The sequence below is a fragment of the Castanea sativa genome, chromosome 7 (genome assembly GCF_040712315.1).
Source record: "Castanea sativa cultivar Marrone di Chiusa Pesio chromosome 7, ASM4071231v1".
NCBI classification, from domain to species: Eukaryota; Viridiplantae; Streptophyta; class Magnoliopsida; order Fagales; family Fagaceae; genus Castanea; species Castanea sativa.
The window spans coordinates 8,721,830-8,730,379 of record NC_134019.1 but is presented as its reverse complement, the minus strand read 5'-3'; the positions used below and the strand labels follow the sequence as shown (position 1 = coordinate 8,730,379).

At 37.9% G+C, this 8,550-nt stretch overlaps 2 non-coding genes across 2 annotated transcripts; both read right to left on the bottom strand.

Annotated features, from left to right (window-relative positions):
- Positions 1-616: 616 nt before the first annotated feature.
- On the bottom strand, positions 617-708 carry LOC142605441 (small nucleolar RNA snoR118). Its single transcript, XR_012839061.1, has one exon. It is a non-coding gene; the product is annotated as a small nucleolar RNA snoR118 (small nucleolar RNA).
- Positions 709-3,212: 2,504 nt separating this feature from the next.
- On the bottom strand, positions 3,213-3,293 carry LOC142605440 (small nucleolar RNA snoR118). The gene has a single exon (XR_012839060.1). It is a non-coding gene; the product is annotated as a small nucleolar RNA snoR118 (small nucleolar RNA).
- Between the last annotated feature and the right edge of the window lie 5,257 nt (positions 3,294-8,550).

Genomic DNA, 8,550 nt, shown 5'->3' with positions numbered 1-8,550 from the left:
TGAACAAGAAAAACAACAACAAGCATCATCATCATCATCATCATCACCACCACCACCACAACCAGCAGCCAACAGCCAGCCGCAACTAGTAGTCTAGAACACATGCTGGTGGGCTCACTGGATGTGTCAATGGGGGTTCAAAATGAAAATCAAAATAACTGTCATGATGCAATTTAAATTCATCATTGGGCAGATGAAAAAGGCTTCAACTCTCTTTCAATGAAATTTAGGGTTAAAGAAACCAAATAAGTGAAGGAAAAAAAGTAGTCTAAAAATATCTAGCACACTAGTAGAAATAGAAAAGGAATCAGGAATTACCAACTATAACCATAGCCAAGCAAGGGCCACATGCATTTTAGAAAAGGAACCAAAATGCATAAGATTAATGTCGATCTTAAGGCAGGTGTGACCAAAATTTATAGTCGAAATTATTTCTTTACTATTATAACATTCCACAGTTTAAAAGAAACAACAATAAGCAAGCAAATATGAAATAATTTCACTATTTAAAAATATATATATTATGACCCAACATTAGATAGAATAATTCAAAGAACAAGAAATCTTGCAAATTTTACAATGTGCTCAACTATATATACATATAAAAAATTATGTAGTGTCAGAAACAGCTTTCTAGGCTGCATTTCTATCAATAATGCAGTGATAAATTAAAACTGCTCAGAGCCCAGTGCATTTATGATCATGCACAACAACAAAAACCCTAATCAAAACACATAACATAATATAAGAAATGCATGTAAAGGAAAGTAAAGAAAAGTCCTCAGATCTCATAGCTTTGAAATGATCATCCACAGTTTTTTGAGGCAATGGGCATTCATCAAAAACCCTTACAAACCACCAACAAAGAAAAACAAAATTGTGTGTGTGTGTGTATATATTTATATGTATGTTAAAAGAAGAGTAGATGGTGGTTGTGGTGGTAGTGAAAGTGGTGATGAGTAAAGGGCTGATAATGAATTAAAAACCATGCCAAACCACTCAATTAAATTTTGATTTGTACATCATTGGGCAAAATTAAGGACTATTCGACCAAACAATAATTAAAACAAAAAATAGACACAGAGGAAAGCAAGGTGAAAACTGAAGAGAGAAGCTAAAATGAGGGTTCCATGTGTGGACAGTCAAGATGGCCCCTAGAATTTATAGAGCGGACAGTTTTACCCAAAAAGAAACCTACCTTTCTGAAATTTTGTTTGAAGATTTAGGTGTTCCTTGGTCTCTATCAAAATAAGAAGATCATCTATATCCCAAATACCAAAATCAAAACATGATACAGCAATTGCTTCAGGTAGGTTCAGATATAGAGCTTTCTAGGTCTAACTCCATCTAAAGAAGCAATATACCTCTCAGAGCCCAGTGCATAAACCATCCAGCACATAATTAAATCTTAACTCATAAAAAATGTAAGCTCTATGAAAGAGCTCAGATTTCATAGCTCTGATAAAATCATCTATGGAATGCAAATGCCAATCATCAAAAGACTCTGCACACCAACAAGGATACACACACAACTACATAACGGAGAAGACAGGGTGGTGGTGCGTAAAGGCTAGTGATAAATTGAAACCATGCAACCGATCAATATAGTTCAGAAGTCCATCATAGTGCAGGATAGAAATGTAGTATGCCAAAAACCAAAGTGAAAGTCAGCAAATCAACAATTGTAAAATCCACTTAAGAAATAACCATGATCAACAAAAACCAAAATAATGAAAGAGATTAAAGATGAGCTTTCCATTAACAATCTTGATTCTTTAAAGTAAATGATGCAAATAATTAAGGAAAAAGCATAATGGAAAACAAAGACTTGCCTTGTAAGAAAGTTTTGCACCAAAAATAGCCACTTCTTTTACTTAAGAAATTTCTAGCATATCTCCATCTGGCTAACACCCCCAGAATATAGCACCCAAAAACTTCTGTTATCCATTGTTTAATTCAGGCACAATGGAGTAATTTACTGAGTAATAAGAGTCAGACTAGGCAGTTTGTGAACAAACAGCTTACTCAATTGTTAAAGTCTGGCAAATAATAATTCCCAAGCCAGAGACAAATTTCACATGGAGACTTATTAAAGAATCTTGACTAAAACTTTTGAGTTAGAAAAACCCATTGAACAAAGATAAGCTTAACATAGAACCTTGTCAAAATAAAAACCCATTGAACAAAGATAATATGACCATGCCTAAGACTCCAATTAACCATCAGAAACCTCTATGGAAAACACAAGTTTAAATTTTTAATGCTAAAAGGAGGGATAAGAAATTAAAAAAGACAAAAATACACCAATTTTAACAAGGAAAAAGTTGGTTATGGGGGAAGAAGCTGCTGCAGCCCTCAGATCATGTATTCGTGAACAGTGAAGCTTATGATTTTCATTAAGAGCCTTCCCACATTATAAAACAAAAACAATAACAACAACAACAACAACAATAAACACCACCACCACCACCTCAACCACAACCAGCAGCCAACAGCCAACAGCCAACAGCGACTAGTAGCCTAGAACACATGCTGGTGGGCTCACGGATGCGTCAATGGGGGTTCAAAATGAAAATCAAAATAACTGTCACAGTGCAATTTGAATTCATCATTGGGCAGATGAAAACGGCTTCAATGCTCTTTCAATGTAATTAAGGGTTAAACAAATCAAATAAGTGACCTCATCAACTGAACAATACTAGGAGAGAAAAAAAAAGGTAGTCTAAAAATATCTAGCAAACTAGTAGAAATTGAAAAAGGAATCAGGAATTACCTACTGTAACCATAGCCAAGCAAGGGCCACATGCATTTTAGAAAAGGAACCAAAATGCCTAAAATTAATGTCAATCTTAAAGACAGGTGTGTGACTGTGACCAAAGTTTATTGTCAAAATTCTCTGTTTACCATAATAACAGGCCACAGATTAAAAGAAACAACAATTAACTTATAACTTAGCATTGATTGAGTCAAATAGTGTACTTCTAATCACCATCTAGCAGTTCAAGGATTCAAACAATAGATTTCTAACAAAACAGGATAAGGGTACTGTTGAGATAAATCCCCCATATCCCATAATAATGATGATGACAACAGAGAAAACATGGTAAAGGCTGATGAAGAAAATCAATTGAGTTTTTTTAATCATTGGACAAATACAGATAGAGATAAATTACTTAGGTACATGTGGGAAATTCAAAGCACTAAACTATGAAGTATCAGAAACAGCTTTCTAGGTTGCATTTCCATCAATAAATAAAAACTGCTCAGAGCCCAGTGCATTTATCATCATTCACAACAAAAACAAAAACCCAAATACAAGAAATGCATGTAAATGAAAATAAAGAAAAAGAAGCCCTCAGATCTCATAGCTTTGAATGATCATCCACGGTTGTTTTTTTTAAGGCAATGGGCACTCATCAAAAGCCTTTACAAACCACCACCATAGAAAATAAAATTTGTGTGTATATATATATATAAATGATAAAAGAAGAGTAGAATGTGGTTGTGGTTGTGGTGGTAGTGAAAAGTGGTGTTGAGTAAAGGGCTGATAATGAATCAAAAAACCATGCCAAACCGCTCAATAAAATTTTGGTGTACATCATTGGGCAAAAAAATTAAGGACTATTCTACCAAACAATAATTATAACACACAGAGACACAAAGGAAGGTGAAGACTGAAGAGAGAAGCTAAAATTAGGGTTCCATACTTCCATGTACTGTGGACTGTGAAGATGGTTCCTGGATTTTATAGAGCGGATAATTTTACCCCAAAAAAATAAAACCCTTGCGTTCCCGAATAGGCTTTGTTTAAAGATTTGGGCCTTCGGTTTGTAACAGCTTACTAATTATAATGTTTGAGAAATTATGTTAATTTCCTATTTTGGCCCCAAAAACAAAGTTAAATATTTAATTTTGCTCTACTTCTATATTTCTCTTATTCAAAAACACATAAAAAATAAAAATACAAAATCAAATAAGATAAAAAACTATTTATCGGAATACTTGCATCATAAAATTTCAAAGTAAACCATTTAAATTTTAACCAAACATAAATTGTAATTTGCCTATTTTATTTTGGGGCCAAAATAGAAAATTAACACAGTTTCCCAAACAATATAATTAGTAGACATTGTTACAAAACTATATTTTTAAATAACATCTCGAGGCTAAAAGAGTCGATTTTGGACCTAAAAATCGAATCTTTGAAAGTCAATTTTCATGATCTGATCATGTCTGATATAGCATTTTTTCCACGTGATGCTAACTTGGAAATCGAGTCTTTAACACTCGATTTATAAGCCAAAAAAAATTTAGTCTAAGTCTCTTGTACAAGCCATTCCCAAAAAGGCAGAAATACCAAAAAAAAAAATATCACCCACAACAAACTTTTAACTAACCACATCCACCTCCACCACCATTCCACCAGCAACAAACTCCATACGGCAATCCCAACCCACAGCCAAAAAAAAAAAAAAAAAAAAAAACCCACCAACACAGCCACAACCACCAACACATCCCACGGCAACCACAACCACAGCTACCGAACCATCACCAACACAGCCACTAAACCACCATTTCAACCAAACCCACAAAAAAAAAAAAATCAAACACCAAAAAACCTATACGAAGAAGAACCAAAAACACCAGTAAAAAAAAACCATGAACCCACAAAATCAACAATCCAAAACCCATGAACCCAGAATTCTCGCCGTCACCGATCATGGTGTTGTTTTGCTGTCCGTCGAGCAGTGGTGGTCGATGGAGAATCACACCGAAAGAGACGACGGATGCGAGGCTCTGTACATGTTGACGCATGGCGGAGAGGAGGAGAGGTGGAGTGGTGGTGGTTGTTGAAGAAGGTCGTCGATCTAGACGAGAAGCTTAAAGTGAAATAAGCAAAGGCAGAGGAAGACGAAGAAGGTCGTCGATCTAGTCCACCCATGTCGATCTGTTTTTGGGTTTTTTTTTTTTTTTCTCTGATGAGAAGATGTAAATGGTGGGCTTAAAACAGTATACAAGTGTTGTAAAGGGTTATAAATCGAGTCTTAAAGACTCGATTTCCAAGTGGATGCCACGTGGAAAAAATGACACATCAGACATGGTCAGACCATGAAAATCGACCCTCAAAGACTTGATTTTTAGGCCCAAAATCGACTCTTTTAAACTCGAGATGTTAGTAAAAAATATAGTTTTGTAACAATACCTACTAATTACATTGTTTGGGAAACTGTGTTAATTTCCTATTTTGGCCTTTGTTTTTAATAGAGTTGAGTTATATAAATCTAAAAGAGCTACTTTCAGGTGAGGATGGCAATTTTGCTCCACTCCATTTAACCCACTCCTCCTCACTTCGCCCTGCGCAGGTTTTTCCCGCCCCGCAAAGGTGGTAGGGCGAGGATGAGGCATGATTTTTGCCCCGCACAAAAGGGCAGGCGGGGCAGGGCAAGGATGGGTTTTGACTTTTTAGACCTGCCCTTCCCTATCCCCGCCCCACCCTGCATTGCTAAGGATTATAATTGTAAATTTTTCATATCCTAAAACTCTACTATTTAAACAAATATATCAATATTAGCTTATTTTATTATACCCAATGTGATCCTCTGCCTTTATTTTGTTGTGTTATACTATGAGTTTTTTTTTTTTTTTTTTTGTGATTGTCTTGTTAAACACTTGGATGTATTATTCAAGACAAAATTAGCAGGGTGAGGATGAAGACCTCATCCTTTGGCTTTGTCCTGCCCCCAACCCGCCACATTGCTATCCCTAATCTCAAGTGAGTAAAATGTCAAATTTCAAATTATAGGTAGACAACTTAAATTTCGGTCAAATCACAAGTGGGTCGATAAATTGTAATTTTCTTAAATAAGAAACTGAGCAAAAATAAACTTGACGGAGAAGCTTAATTGAATAAACTTGAAATTAAAATACTAAAATGAATGAAAGCAAAGTTTGAGAACTAAAATGAAATCTAAAAAACCTTAGAGAGTCAATTTTGCATTTTAACCTAAATTATAATATCACTTATAAATTAAAGGTTAAAATACTATTTTGGTTACTATATTTTGAGAGTATAGTTAATTTGGTCATTAATTTCTGGTAACATTCAATTTGTTTATTGTTACTTTTAATTTACAGTCAATTTGGACCTTTTTTTATTAGCCACATAAGCTTTAAGTGTACTAACTGTATAAACCATTTGCTATATAAGTATTTTTTATTAGTGAGTTAATGATCAAATTTGTTGCAATTTAAAAATAATATTGACCAAAATGTATGGTCCAAATCGACTGAAGTAGTATTTGTAAGCGCACAATTGCACCTGGCCCCAAGAACAATTACGGGCTCAGGCCCAATGAGCCTTAAACAATATGAATTTGTAGAGTGTGGGCTTGAAACCCAGGTTAGAAGTGACTAAGGATCAAATGACAAGTCAAAGATTGCTAACACTTGAAAACAACAAGGAATATTGTAAATCGACCTCCTCGGACGTAAGCCGAGAGTTGTTCTTATATTATCTCCTTCCCTTTTTCTTTTTGATTACAGAAAAGTCCCCCCCTTTTTTGTTCTAGGTTGCTCCTTAAATACTCTTCTTTTTGATACTTTGTACACGTGTTGCCCTAACTCCCCCTTAGGCTAGATATTTCTTTCCTCAGTGCCTTTGAATAGTAACCAGAAGTTTCCTTTCCACTGTTCAGGTGTCACTTCCCCATTAATGCGGCCAGGGTGGTAGGTACAGGGTCTTTAATGCGGATGTGGCAGCCTTTACCTTTGGTATTTCCCTAACATCAGTGCTTCCAGGAGATTCAAGGGCTCACCCCTTCTAGCCAATGGTCTTGGCCGTGTCATTCCCCAACCTTTACAATGAAGTCCCCGGTTCTCCAGTGTCCGTCCGAGGAGAAATTCACCATCGGCTGTACTCTTGGATCCTCGGCGTATGGGCCGACCCGTAGTACTAACAAATTCCAAACCCAAGAGCAGGTCGACCTTCCTTAGCATAGCCCAAAGGCCCATATTCCCATCAGGGTCTTTTTACTCTCCACAATAACCCCTCAAAACTCCAATTTTCGACGTCTGAGGAGAAAAATAGGATTTTGATCTGACGAGAACCTGCTCCACATACTTTGTGAGCGATGGCACGTGTGGAAATTGTTTCGCGTCCCAGGAGATGCCACTTGGCGGTTTTATTTTCAAAAACGCACGCATTTATTACTGCCAGTTACACTTTGTCCCCCACGTTCAACGGCGAGATGGACATCCAACGGCCCTCATTACTCCACGAAAATTTAAGCGGGATAAATATAATTTCGAGGCCGCTTTCCCACACGCCGTGACGCTTCGGGAACCTGCGCCTTCATTTAATTCCCCAGGGGTTAATCCCATCAAAACATCAGCCATCATACTTTACCTGCAGAAAATCGTGGAAATTTGCACATCTTCAACTTTGTAAGTTTTTGTTCTTTCTATTCTTAACCTTTTCTCCTCGGTCCTTGTCCTCGGCTGTCACTATAAACATTCTCCCTCTTAGAGTTTAATCTTTCGTTTCTCTCCTATGGGTAGGTTTAAGTGTCTAGTCGATACCGCCGCCGGAATGGAAGGCTTCAGAGCCAAATATCACATTCCCGGTGATGTAGGGTTAAAATATTGCCCGGCAGAAGCCGTGGCCGGTTCTAGAAAAGAGGGAGAAGTGATCATCCCAATGATAGCCTTTATAGAGGGTGGGATGACCCTCCCAATGAGACCTGTCACTAGGGAGTACCTTCGCAACCACCGGTTGTGTCCCGATCAGTGCCTCCCAAACGTTTTTAGAGTTTTGGGTAGTATCGATGCTCTAAACGAGCAGATGGGTTTAAACCTCACCTAGCATGACGTCGTCTTTCTATACGAGTCACATAAACTTTCCAATGTAGGTTATTACATTAAGTCTCGCTCCAGTGTCGTTAGGCTAATCTCCTGTCTGCCCAAATCCAATAAAGGCATGAAGGACGACTACCTGATCGTCTCTGGGAACTGGCACGACGGCCTCCACTGCCCAGTTGAGTGGGGAGATCCAAGTGCGACACCTTAGGATTAACCTCCCCACCTGACAACTTCCTTTAATATTCACAAACATGCACACTAATATGTGTTTATATTTGTTTAACTTTATCACTTGCCATGTGAATCTGACCATGTCGTTCACTTTCACATCTTTCTTCGCAGATAAACAACACGTGCGTCCACGCTTGAGCCACTGCAGTGTTGCCGATCTAAACCGAGTCCTTCGCTCCGAGGTGTTTGTCAGCGAGGACTTACAACTCAGAGCCACTCATCTGATTCTGGGGTACACTCCCATCTCTTCGGACTTCCAGGAGATAGAAAACGCTATAATCGCAGGTGACCGAAGGCGAAGGAAAATAAACGTAGCCCGGCCCAACTTTTTGGACGACCGCGATCTCCCCGACGCCCCCCACACCGTGTTGTACAACCAGCCCATAGCGGCAGTTCCCCTCGCCGTCCATCTTCAGGGCGTTGCCATCCCGAAGGAGCGAGTGTCTTCTTCCAACACTTTGG